Genomic DNA, 13,639 nt, shown 5'->3' on the forward strand with positions numbered 1-13,639 from the left:
GTTACATTTCCTGATTAAGTGCGAGTAGAAAAACAAAACGAGACCCCACTTTATATAATTCTGACAAATATTTGTTGTCCATTAAACCTGTCTAATTAACAACATAATTTTGTATATATTAAGGAATGTGGTCAAAGTGAAGCAATAACATACATGTGTGATATTTGTTTTACACCTTGGTGTAAAAAATGTTCTTGTAAATATTCAAAGTAAGAACTTTATCAACTATAATTCAAAACAAACAAAAACAATTAATGAGAGAGAAAAATACCTTTATGCATTTTTTTTCTCTCACTTAAACTGTTAAATATAAAACAGATTTTGATTTAATATCAAATTCAGTATAATGATATAAATATCAGTTTCCATACAGATATATTATTATATTATGTTCTCAAGTAACTTGTAGTTGTGTGTTTTATACTGGTAATGTACAATCTGTTATGTTCTAAGGTAACTTGCAGTTGTATATCTTATACTGCTAATGTACAATCTGTTATGTTCTGAAGAAACTTGTAGTTATGTGTTTTATACTGCTTGTGTATAATCTGTTATGTTCTGAAATAACATGTAGTTTTATGTTTCATACTGCTTGTGTACAATGTTATGTTCTGAAGTACCTTGTATTTGTATGTTTTATACTGCTTGTGTACAATCTGTTATGTTCTGAAGTAACTTGTTTTTGTATGTTTTATACTGCTTGTGTACAATTTGTTATGTTCTGAAGTAACTTGTAGTTGTGTGTTTTATACTGCTTGTATACAATTTGTTCTGTTCTGAAGTATCTTGTAGTTGTGTGTTTAATACTGCTTGTGTACAATCTGTTATGTTCTAAGGTAACTTGCAGTTGTATATTTATACTGCTGATGTACAATCTGTTATGTTCTCAAGTAACTTGTAGCTGTGTTTTTTATACTGCTGATTGTGTACAATCTGTTATGTTCTGATTTTATACTGCTGATGTACAATCTGTTATGTTCAGAAGTAACCTGTGGTTGAGTATATTATACTGCTTATGTACAATCTGTTATGTTCTGAAATAACTTGCTATGTGTTTTATATACCGCTAATGTACAATCTGTTATGTTTTGTAGTAACTCGTAGTTGTGTGTTTTATTATGCTAATGTACAATCTGTTATGTTCTGAAGTAATTTGTAGCTGTGTGTTTTATATTTCTTATGTACAATTTGTTCAGTTCTGAAGTAACTTGTAGTTGTGTGTTTAATACTGCTTGTGTACGATTTGTTCTGTTCTGAAGTAATTTTTAGAACTTTGTTTGTTTTATACTGCTTATGTACAATCTGTTATGTTCTGAAGCAACTTGTTTTTATATTTTTTATACTTCTGTTATTATAGTTCTAAAGTAAATTGTTGTCGTGTGTTTATGTACAATATTCAACATTTTGAAGTTACTTATAGTTTTCACTATTTCACTGTGCTTTAATTTTAAGTAACATGTAGTTTTGTGTCTTTTTTGTACATGTACCACAAAAGGCTGTATCTTCAAATGATTTTTCTATAAATTATTAAAATAAGGTAGTTTTGAATGTGACTATTTTACTTACATCTTGATAATCAATGTCTGCACCATTCTGTAGGCTTAATTTTAAGGCTTCTATATCTCCATTCCAAGCAGCTGTAGTAAGTTTCTGTAAGTATAACATAGAAATTACATTTAATCTTGATAATCAATGTCTGCACCATTCTGTAGACATAATTTTAAGGCTTCTATATCTCTATTCCCAGCAGCTGTAGTAAGTTTCTGTAAGTAAACCGTAATAAAAATATATTGTAATGAATGTCCTTACTGTTAAATTAGGTAATAATTATGTTTTCTTCTGTTTAGCAATGCCTACATAAATTAGTAGTATCCTTCCTTCAAATAACAGACAGAGAGGAATTCTTTAAATATCATATAATTGTTGGGATTTATGCATTTTATATTATAAAGAAAAACACCAAGAGTGCACACACTGAAATGTCTCGCCTTCTTTACTAATCATTGATATTATGTTGATAGTCCTAAATAAAAAGCTTTATCACAAATGTCACATAAACTTAACATTAACCAAGAAAACTAAACATTGACCAATGAACCATGAAAATGAGGTCAAGGCATGTACAGCTAACAATTCTTCCAAACAACAGATAAAGTTGACCTATTGGTTATAGTTTAAGAAAACCAGACCAAAACACAAATACTTAACTCTGAGCAATGAACCGTGAAAATGAGGTCAAGGTCAAATAAAACCTGTGCGATTGACATATACATCATAGAATATTTCCATACAGCAAATATAGTTGACATATATTGCATAATGTATTAAATAAAAAGACCAAAACTCAAAAACTGAACTTTTGACCACTGAACCATGAAAATGAGGTCACGGTCTGAAGACACCTGCCAGCTAGACATGTACACCTTACAAGAATTCCATACACCAAATATGGCAGACCTATTGCATACAGTATAAGAAAAACAGACCAAAACACAAAAACCTTACTGTAACCACTGAACCATGAAAATGAGTTCAAGGTCAGATGACACCTGCCAGTTGGACATATACACGTTACAGTCCTTCCATACACTGAATATATACTAGATCTATTGCTTATAGTATCTGAGATATGGACCTGACCACCATAACTTAACCTTGTTCACTTTTTCATGGAATGAGGTCGAGGTCAAGTGAAAACTGTCTAACTGGCATGAAGACCTTGTAAGGTACACACATACCAAATATGGTAATCCTATAACTTATAATAAGAGAGAATTTAACATTACAAAAAATATTGTTTTCAAGTAGTCACTGAACCATGGAAATGAGGTCAAGGACATTGGACATGTGACTGACGGAAACTTCATAACATGAGGCATCTATATACAAAGTATGAAGCATCCAGGTCTTCAACCTTCTAAAATATGAAGCTTTAAGACATTAGCCGCTTTCGGATCACTATCCCTATGTCGAGCTTTCTGCGACTTGACAAAAATTGTTAACCTTCAAAAATTATTTTTTTATAGAATCATGGACTAGATTTGGCATATCCTTGATTTTTCTTTCTTGTAGTATTTTCTGGACTTTGACGTTTGTCCTTTTAAAGACACGTAATACACTTAGTCCTTTAATTGCCCCTACTTTTGTCCTTTTTAAGACATGCAGTTGTGTTTTTCATTCACTTAGTCCTTTAATTGCCCCTACTTTTGTCCTTTTAAAGACATGTACATGTAGTTGTGTTTCATTTACTTAGTCCTTTAATTGCCCCTAGGTACTTTCTCATCCTTTTTAATATCAGTTAGTAGAAATCTCTCTATTACTTTACATAAAGAGATACATATATAAATGAATGTAGACTGAATGAATGTAGATGTGGGATATTAAAAAGCAATGAGAATGTAACCTAACAAGAAAAAAAGTATGTTGTATCAGTCAGCTCTGTATACCATACAATAGATTCGTCTTATTTAACTCACATGAACTTAACAATGGCAAGGGGAGATAACTTCTGTATTTTTATTTTTTTTTTTATGTAGAAAAATTGTCCAAATATTTTTTTCAAATAACTCTTCAGACCTTCTTACAGTTACATATTTGAAATTGTAAACAAGGATTCTGAAGGTACTACATAAATAATACACTATCTCCCACCACCCCCTTTAAGGATATTTTTTTTTCTCTCCAACCTCCCGCCCCCACTTCCCATCTCCCTCAAAAGCTGTCCACCCCTCATACATCATGTACATTCATACCTGAAAAGTATTCCCTAAATTTCTTAAACTGCATTTTTGTTTGTCATCAGTTACTGAATACTGATTCAAATGCTGTTTGTGTCACCCGTGTAATGAGTAGAAATGTTTTAGAGTGCACCTTGCTTTGTCCCAGTTTTGTATTTTTTTGTTTTTGGAATAAGTAGTTTGGTAGTTCACTAAGAATTCTACTAGTTTTTGTCTAATTGTACACTAATGGGGAACAAAACCACACAAGGAGACTATTAAGTAAATCTTACCTCATGCCAATCCTCCATTATATCCTAAAAATAGAAAAGAAAAATTGTATTCGATATATACTGTTGAGTTATCATTGAGGTACATGTATTATAGTTACTGCCAATTAAAAATACATGATCATTATTGGATGTAATATACTGACCTAATATTTTTATATATTAATGTGACCTACCGAATTAGACTATTTACCGAATTTGTAATCACATAAGCAACATGACGGGTGCCACATGTGGAACAGGATCTGCTTACCCTTCGGGGGGCACCTGGGATCATCCCTAGTTTTTGTTGGGGTTCGTGTTGTTTATTCTTTAGTTTTCTACGTTGTGTCATGTGTACTATTGTTTTTCTGTTTGACTTTTTCATTTTTAGCCATGGCGGTGTCAGTTTGTTTTAGATTTATGAGTTTGACTGTCCCTTTGGTATCTTTCGTCCCTCTTTTAGATACTAATTTTAATTGAATAATAATAGCATTGAAACAGTGATTTATCTCAACTTTTCTGGCAATAAGACTGCACTATTAGAAGTTAATGAACTGAACTAAAAAAAAACTTGAAGATTTGATAACATACCTAAATGATGTACAAATGTATTCTACAAGCAGAATGTGACTCTTTCCATGGAACACCAGAACATCTGTTGCACTTTCCCAGGTCTAAGAATTTCAAAAGGTTTTTTTATCAGCTTTAAGGCACACATAAAAAATATCAAGAAACATTTTCTTAAAACACTATTGATAATCTACTAGAACAGTCACAATAAATTCAACTAGTTTTTTTTTTTATTTTCTATGTGCTTTTCCTATAACATAGTGGATGTAGTTAGAAGTTGTGTATAATCTTTGTTTTTCCTTCATTGTTGTTTTCAGCAGTGGATTTTTTCTTTTGAAATATTTAAGATTTATCATACCAAGGCTATTTATAGATAATTATATGGCACGGGTTTTGCTCCTTGTTGAAGACTGTTGGACAGCCTGTAATTGTTTATAAATGTGTCCTATGGTCTAGGAATAATGGTATCATTGTTAATCATACCACACCTCTTTTTTATCATATGGTATGGGTTTTGCTCATTGTCGAAGGCTGTTGGACAGCATGAAATTGTTTATATCTTTGTCCTATCGTCTAGGAATAATTGTATCATTGTTAATCATACCACAACTCCTAATTATCATATGGCATGGGTTTTGCTCATTGTTGAAGGCTGTTAGACGACCTGTAATTGTTTATATCTTTGTCCTTTGATCTAAAAATAATTGTATCATTGTTTATCTAACCACACTTCCTTATGATTATATGGTATGGGTTTTGCTCATTGTTGAAGGCTGTTGGACAAACTGTCATTGTTTATATCTTTGTCCTATAGTCTAGGAATAATTGTATCATTGTTTATCATACCACCTTATTTTTATACAATAAAATGATCACAGATACCCCTCCCTCTTAACATACTTAATGTACTTACAGGATTGAAGCTATAAGTAAGTTTTACAATTTGCCTAAAAATATGTTAAGTCCTGGACCATTTGAAGTTTCGAGTGAAAGGCCCTCCTCAAGAAATTCAATGGTCCTAAAATAAGTACTAATGTAACAGATTGTAGGCCATGGACCTTTGTTTTCCAAAATTCAAAGGTTCTCTCACAGAAATGAAAGGTTCCTGACCATTGGGCCCACACTAATTTAAAACTATGAGAAGTAAAGTAAGAATAATGTAATGGTGTGTTATATTGCCATATTTTAGGTTGTTGCTTGGTTCTTAACTAAAAGCTCTTTTCAAAAATGGCACTAGCCTATGCTGTGGGACCATAACTTCGAACAAGACAAATAGATCTGTGTCGCTGCATGCAATTGATTGAGGTAACATATTTACTGAAGCATAAATGATCATTCCTTAAAATCATAAGAGCCAAGAAATTTACATGAAAATTATCGTTGTACAATGAGTGTTGCAAAATTTCAACTATTGACAAACAGGGAAAAGCTGCACAGCCGAAAAAAAATTGCTAACACGCTACAACTCAAATTTGTCAAACTGTTCATCTAATATAAAATCATTCTCTTCTATAGAAGCCAAGAAAAGTTCAAAGAAAGTTTCATTGTACAATGAGTGTTGTATAATTTCAAACTATCGGCAAACAGGAAGCGACTGCATGGTAGATGTGAAAACTGCTTCGTCTGTATTGATTTACCTCATTTTAGAGAAGCAGCAAATATTAAATTTTCAAGTCTTTGGTTGAACTGTCCAGGGTTCAAACCCACCACCTCCCACACTTAAGGTTAACACAATACCACAACACTGTGAAGATCAACGAGGCAGTTTTTATGTGAAAAAACATTGTTATGCAATCTTAAAAAATACAATACATACTAATTAGATAAATACTGATGAATGTACCTCTGAGGTCAGCCTATTTTATAAGTATAAGGTTGTGCCATCATCTAAAGCATCTGTGAAAATTAACTATAAATCATATTTACTTGTTTAAGCCTGAAATATGTAAAATATATGTATCACTTAAAAATACTTCATTGGTACTTCTATTTATAGTTAACTGTTATGAATGTTTCTTATAAATATATCAATGTTTGTGTGTTGTCTCCTTGTATAAACCTATCAATGTTTGTGTTTTATCTCATATCAATGTTTGTGTATTATCTCCCTTTCTTATAAACATATCAATCTTTGTGTGTTATCTTCCTGTATAAACATATCAATGTTTGTGTGTTATCTCCCTGTATCTTATTAACATATCAATGTTTGTGGAATATCTCCCTGTTTCTTATAAACATATCAATGTTTGTGTGTTATCTCCCTGTTTCTTATAAACATATCAATGTTTGTAGGTTATCTTCCTATATAAATATATAAATGTTTGAGTGTTATCTCCCTGTTTCTTATAAACATATCAATGTTTGTGGGTTATCTCCCTGTATAAACATATCAATGTTTGTGGGTTATCTCCCTGTATAAACATATCAATGTGTGTGTGTTATCTCCCTGTATAAATATATCAATGTGTGTGTATTATCTCCCTGTCTCAATAAAATAAACTTTATATTAAAGTTATATGGTTTGCTACTGACCCCCTACGGATCCATAGACTAGAGGGTTATTAAAATCCATAGGGTTTGGGGCCAAAGGGGGTCAGTAGTTAACCGTATATAGGATATAGCAAATTTATTGCACATGGGATTTTTCCTGTTGCATTTTGTAGAAAAATAAACAATGAAATACAACAACATCAATAGATGACGTCACCATTAACAATAGACAGATGTCATGAACCCATATGAAATTTACTAACCCCATACGGATCCATTTGGGGTCACCATGTGACGGCTTTAAACCAATCACAACATCATAGTTCACCCGCGGAGCGATAAAAAGGTATAATGCGCAATTATTTCATTAACATGAATAAATCCTAAATGTTATGGCCAGCTTCATAAAAATGTAGAACTTGTCATATGAGGTTATTTTTGAATTGTTGACCTGTACACATCTCCAAATATTGACCTGTACACATCTCCTATATATTGACCTGTACACATCTCCTATATCTTGACCTGTACACATCTCCTACATATTGACCTGTACACGTCTCCTATATATTGACCAGTACACATCTCCTATATATTGATCTGTACAGGTCTCCTATATATTGACCTGTACACGTCTCCTATATATTGACCTGTACACATCTCCTATACATTGACCTTTACACATCTCCATTCTTGACTTGTTGGGTTGCTGTCTCATTGACATTTATCTCACTTTATTTTTCTTTAGGCCACGTTTTTTTAATTTGTTGGTTTACGGATTTTCTCCATGAAAAAGTCGGGTCGGTCAGTCGGAAAAAAAAAGAAAAAAAAGATCTTTCAAGACAGAAAACTGATATGCAAAATAAAAATATATTTCACCTTTCTAATATATGTTTGTAATACTATTTTTTCATCGTTCTTAAATTTTAGTTTGATAATTATTATTGCTCAGTTGTAAACATCGCATGACATTGTCTAATAATTTCCCGTAAAAAAAGGGGGGGGGATACACTGACAAAGACGAAATTAAATCGTCAATTCACAAACAAGAAAAACAGATTCACGTCAGTTATTTGACTTAGCTTTTAATCAAAACTTGGTGAAAAATAATAAGCACGAAAACTGATAAAGAAAAAAAAGTAAAAACGTCGTACGAAAATAAGTTTCAACACACGTGTCAAAAACGTAATAGACTCGTCCATTGCAAAAACGAGAATATCAGGTTAAATAATCTGTTGTCATGCATTCCCGTTTTTTTATCCAAATGGACGATATTTTTTTTATTATCTATGAAACAAGAAAATATCAAATGATTTGTTAAAATTCAGTATTTTAACTTGATGTCTTGAACTTCCACTTGTCCACATTTGGACAAGTCTATTTATATGAGAACATGCATCTTACGGACTGGTGACAAATAAGGGAAACGAACTTATTGTGTAATTGGTTTTAAACACAGGTTTCGTTCCGCAAAATTATTTGCGCAAACAACATTTCAAGGTCATTAATAATTGATTTGTCTATTTTTAGAAACGTAAACTGAAAGTTTCATTTTTCACAACAGAAAGGGTCATCACTTCTGTTAGTGATTAATGCATTTTATTTCATAAAAAAGAACATTTTAATTATTTTTCAGGGATAATGCATTTCTTAGGGTCGGCGAGAATAAAAAAAAGCCTGTAAATTCGATTTTATTTTTATTTTGGAAATCGGCAAAATCGGGTCGGCGGATCCGTAAACCAACAAATTAAAAAATCCTGGCCTTAGCACAAGTTCCATGCTTAAGTTCAACCAATCTATTTTTGAAGGCAAATAACACTGTAATGATGGCATGTGTCTTGTTTACTATAAAACATTAGAGTTATGGTATTTTGAATACATGTAAAAACTATATGTTGATTATCTCCCCTTATAGAGTTTGAATATTTTACATTGGAAACAAATTTCAATAGTAAATGATCCTATATAGTTCACTATACTGTACACTTACCTATAATAACAACTTGGCTGGACCAGGATCACATGGACTATAATAGCAACTTGACTGGACAAGGATCACATTGACTGGACATGGATCTAATAAATATAAATAATAGAAGTTCAAACTAAAAACATGGCTAAATAAGAAAAAGACAAACAACAGTACACAAAACACAAAATTAACAAGAATGTGTCCATAGTACACAGATGCCCCACTCACACTATCTTTTTCTGTGTTTAGTGGACCTAAAAATTGGGATAAAAACTATAATTTGACATTTAAATTAGAAAGATCATATCACATGGAACATGTATACCAAGTTTCAAGTTGATTGGACTTCAACTTCATCAAAAACTACCTTGACCAAAAACTTTAACCTGAAATTTGCACTATCATCATGATCATTTTCTATGTTCAGTGAACCGTGAAATTGGGGTCAAAACTCTAATTTGGCATTAAAATTAGAAAGATCGTATCATGGAGCACATGTGAACTAAGTTTCAAGTTGATTGGACTTTAACTTCATTAAAAACTACCTTGACCAAAAACTTTAACCTAAACGGATGGACGGACGGACGGACGGAAGGACAGACGGACGCACAGACCAGAAAACATAATGCCCCTCTACTATCGTAGGTGGGGCATAACAATTAAAGACTGAGCAACAGGAAACCCATCAAAAGTTGAGGGCTATCTCAGGTCTCCACATGTGGCACTTGTGTTGCTCAATAATAAGTCAGGGATGATTCCAGGTGTTTTTAAATGGGTCCCTTGAACATCAAATTGGGAATTTGTATCCCTATTGGGAATTTTTTATGCATACAATCTAAGACGAAATAATATCATTTTGCTGTAAAAACGGAAAATGTTTATTAAATTTCGCCTGTACACTGATTGAAGAAGTTATTGGATTGAGAGCAGGGAAGTTGTAATACATGAATAAACTTTATAAGATACCTTATATACTTTTTAAGATTTCTTATATACTTTATGAGATATCTTATATACTTTATAAATTATATAATCGTGTGGTCTAGTGGGACACCTACCGTGCAGGCAATTTGGTGTCATGATATCTCAGAAGCATGGGTTAGAATCACGGCGAGGAAAGAACAAAAACTTTGCAAAAGCAAATTTTCAGATCTTACATTGTTGGGTTGATGTTTAGACGAGTTGTATATATATACATAATGTACACAGCCAGGTGTCACCATCACTGCTGGTGATCCGATGAATAAATCTGTTGTAGAGTTGTCACTGGCTATCTTATATAATATAGAAGATATCTAATATCGATTATAAGATATCTTACATAGTATATACGATATCTTATAATATAGTTTATATACATGATATATTATATAGTTTATAAGATATCATATATAGTTTATAAGATATCTTATATAGTGTATAAGCTATCTCATATAATTTATAAGATATCTGATATCCTTTATAGGATATCTGATAAATATACAATGTACATACATTACTCCCAACACTTTAGTAATTAAATCGAAATCATTGTCTGTAATTTTCAAAGAAATCGAAATAGTTGAAACACGGAAAACGAAGAGGACCCTAAAATGAACTGGTTAGGAAACAGAAATATGCTCTTGCTCAACGTGGAAGTGGGGTAACAGGCGGCCATAAGTACAAAGAAAAATTATATGAGATATTAACCACTAAAAAAGTCATCCATTGGGTATTTTTTCAACAGATCATCTTTATTAACTTACCTTGAATCAAATGGATTTCAAATTGAACTGGCCAATTGTTGAATTCAGAAAATCACTTACAATAGTTTATATACTTAATTGATAAGATATTTAAAGCAATTGAACCAGTGAATTTTAAAATTATTTGGATCATTTTCATATCTTTTGAAACAGTTCCATAATGATGACATAGTATATTTTGGGGGGTAGGGGGAGGGGGGCATTTCATGAATGGTCTATCATCAACATTATTTTCAATCAGTTGCTTCACAGGGCGCAGCACTATACGACCGCAGATGTAGAACCCTGAACAGATTGGACAAGTATGGACACAACTTTTAAGTTTGATACAGCTATAAATGTGGATTGTGATTAAATAGTTGACACAACATAGGTTTATGTCACATTATGAATTTGGTTTAAGAAATGAAAATTAGAATTTAAATTTTTTAAATTGGATATTTAACTATTATGGTTCAATATCCAAAATGTAGATACATGATTATATTCAGGATATTATAGAATTCTAAAAATTAATTTTACCAAAGAACCCCATTTATTCATTTTTTGATGAAATCAAACAAAGTTTAATTTTGGACCCCGATTTGGACCAACTTGAAAACTGGGCCAATAATTAAAAATCTAAGTACATTTTTAGATTCAGCATATCAAAGAACACCAAGGATTCAATTTTTGTCAAAATCAAACAAAGTTTAAGTTTGGACCCTTTGGACCTTAATGTAAACCAATTTGAAAACGGGACCAAAAATGAAGAATCTACATACACAGTTAGATTCGGCATATCAAAGAAACCCAAATATTCAATTTTTGATGAAATCAAACAAAGTTTAATTTTGGACCTTTTGGGCCCCAAATTCCTAAACTGTTGGGACCAAAACTCCCAAAATCAATACCAACCTTCCTTTTATGGTCATAAACCTTGTGTTTAAATTTCATAGATTTCTATTCACTTATACTAAAGTTATAATGTGAAAACCAAGAAAAATGCTTATTTGGGCCCCTTTTTGGCCCCAAATTCCTAAACTGTTAAAACCAAAAACTCCCAAAATCAATACCAACCTTCCTTTTGTGGTCATAAACCTTGTGTCAATATTTCATGGATTTCTATTTACTTAAACTTAAGTTATTGTGCGAAAACCAAGAAAATGCTTATTTGGGCCCTTTTTGGCCCCTAATTCCTAAAATGTTGGGATCAAAACTCCCAAAATCAATCCCAACCTTCCTTTTGTGGTCATAAACCTAGTGTTAAAATTTCATAGATTTCTATTCACTTTTACTAAAGTTAGATTGCGAAAACAAAAAGTATTCGGACGACTATGACGACCATAATGATGACATAGTATATTTTGGGGGGTAGGAGGAGGGGGGCATTTCATGAATGGTCCATCATACCGACTTTTATTTTATTTTCCTGAATTGGGAATTTATATTCACAAACAAAAAGCTGGCCGATTTAAGGGCTGCTAAGCGGCCCTAAACTGTATAGTGGAATCATCCCTGTAAGAACAAAGTTTTCATTGGTTGAATACAATGTTGACCTCTTTCATTGAATGGTTGCTGTCTCATTGACATTAACATCCAATCTTCAATTCATACACCACAAGTGACTTCTTTGTAATGATTGCAATGGTTTGTTTAGTTTGGACTCCCTAAAGCAATTAATTACTCATGGAAAGATTGGAAGAGTAGCTTGAATAATTTCAAATCATGTTAAGATATGGTGCGGACAAAAAAGAACAGAAATAAGTGCTGGTGTAATACTCCTTTGAATTATCTCCCCTTTAAGAATGTTAACATTTACGATTGAAATTTAGTTCTGAATTTCATTTGATAAAATAAATAACCAAACGTTCCAAAACAATTTGACTATAATATTCACTTACCTTTACTAAATTATCAATTGACTGGACTTGAATCAAATATAAATGGACAGTAGATCTTTAAACTGAAAATATAAAATAGCTCAATTACAGTTTCAGATAAATATCGGTTGAACCCTTTCTGAACATGTATATATATATATACTTTTTTAGCCTGTGACAAGTAACTTGTTGTGTAGATTGCGTAGTTAACTTTTTTTCCTACTTATAAAAAAAAAAACTGTAAACAAGAAATAATTGTAACAGGATGCTGCTACGAAGTCACCCAAACAAAGCACTCAAAATAAGTCATTCCCACGGTCGCCTGACATTGAGCATGTTCAATACCATGAATACGTCCAATACAAATTGGTCTGGTCTAGTAAAGTGATATATGCACAAGTGACGTCTAGGTATTACACCTGTATGTCATTCAAATCTTCTTGATATCATGTACAGCAATATTCATGATTCAGGGGTGGGGATCTTGACAGTTTACAAGTTCTTAAACAGGCAGGAGATAAGGATAAGAGTGACCCTAGGGGACTAGCCTTTTATTTCATCTGATTTGTTTTATTATCCAATACAATAATATATATGGTTAAGGGTAGGGGATCACAACCGTTTACAAGTTTCAAAAAGAAGGGGGTGGGGTCACCCCTGTGGACTTCTTCTATATTTCATTTGATTTATTTTATTGTCCCATACAAAAATATATATGGTTTATGGGTGGAGATCTCAACAGTTTATGAGTTCTCAAACAACAAGGGGGTGTGAGTGACACCTTGGGACTCGCCTTCTATTTCATATGATTTGTTTTATTGTCCAGTACAAGAATATATATGGTTAAGGGTAGGGGATCTTGACCATTTCCAAGTTCTCAAACAAGTGGGGTGGGGCTGACCCAAAGGCACTCCCACTTTATTTCATTTGATTTGTTTTGTTGCCCCATACAAAAATATATATGGTTTAGGGGTGGGGATCTCAACCGTTTACGAGTTCTCAAACATGAGGG

General features: G+C 32.3%; 1 long non-coding RNA gene across 2 annotated transcripts; it reads right to left on the reverse strand.

Annotated features, from left to right (window-relative positions):
* Window positions 1-1,571: 1,571 nt before the first annotated feature.
* Window positions 1,572-12,712, reverse strand: LOC134700520 (uncharacterized). Of its 2 annotated transcripts, XR_010103911.1 has the most exons (6): window positions 12,649-12,712; window positions 9,039-9,124; window positions 6,375-6,494; window positions 4,580-4,662; window positions 4,010-4,033; window positions 1,572-1,650 (listed from the first exon to the last, which is right to left on the reverse strand). It is a non-coding gene; the product is annotated as an uncharacterized LOC134700520 (long non-coding RNA). The 2 variants fall into 2 exon arrangements; XR_010103912.1 differs by lacking the exons at window positions 1,572-1,650; window positions 6,375-6,494; window positions 9,039-9,124; window positions 12,649-12,712 and adding an exon at window positions 1,680-1,763 and having other exon boundaries at window positions 4,580-4,813.
* Between the last annotated feature and the right edge of the window lie 927 nt (window positions 12,713-13,639).

The sequence above is a fragment of the Mytilus trossulus genome, unplaced genomic scaffold (genome assembly GCF_036588685.1).
Source record: "Mytilus trossulus isolate FHL-02 unplaced genomic scaffold, PNRI_Mtr1.1.1.hap1 h1tg000158l__unscaffolded, whole genome shotgun sequence".
Taxonomy (NCBI): domain Eukaryota; kingdom Metazoa; phylum Mollusca; class Bivalvia; order Mytilida; family Mytilidae; genus Mytilus; species Mytilus trossulus.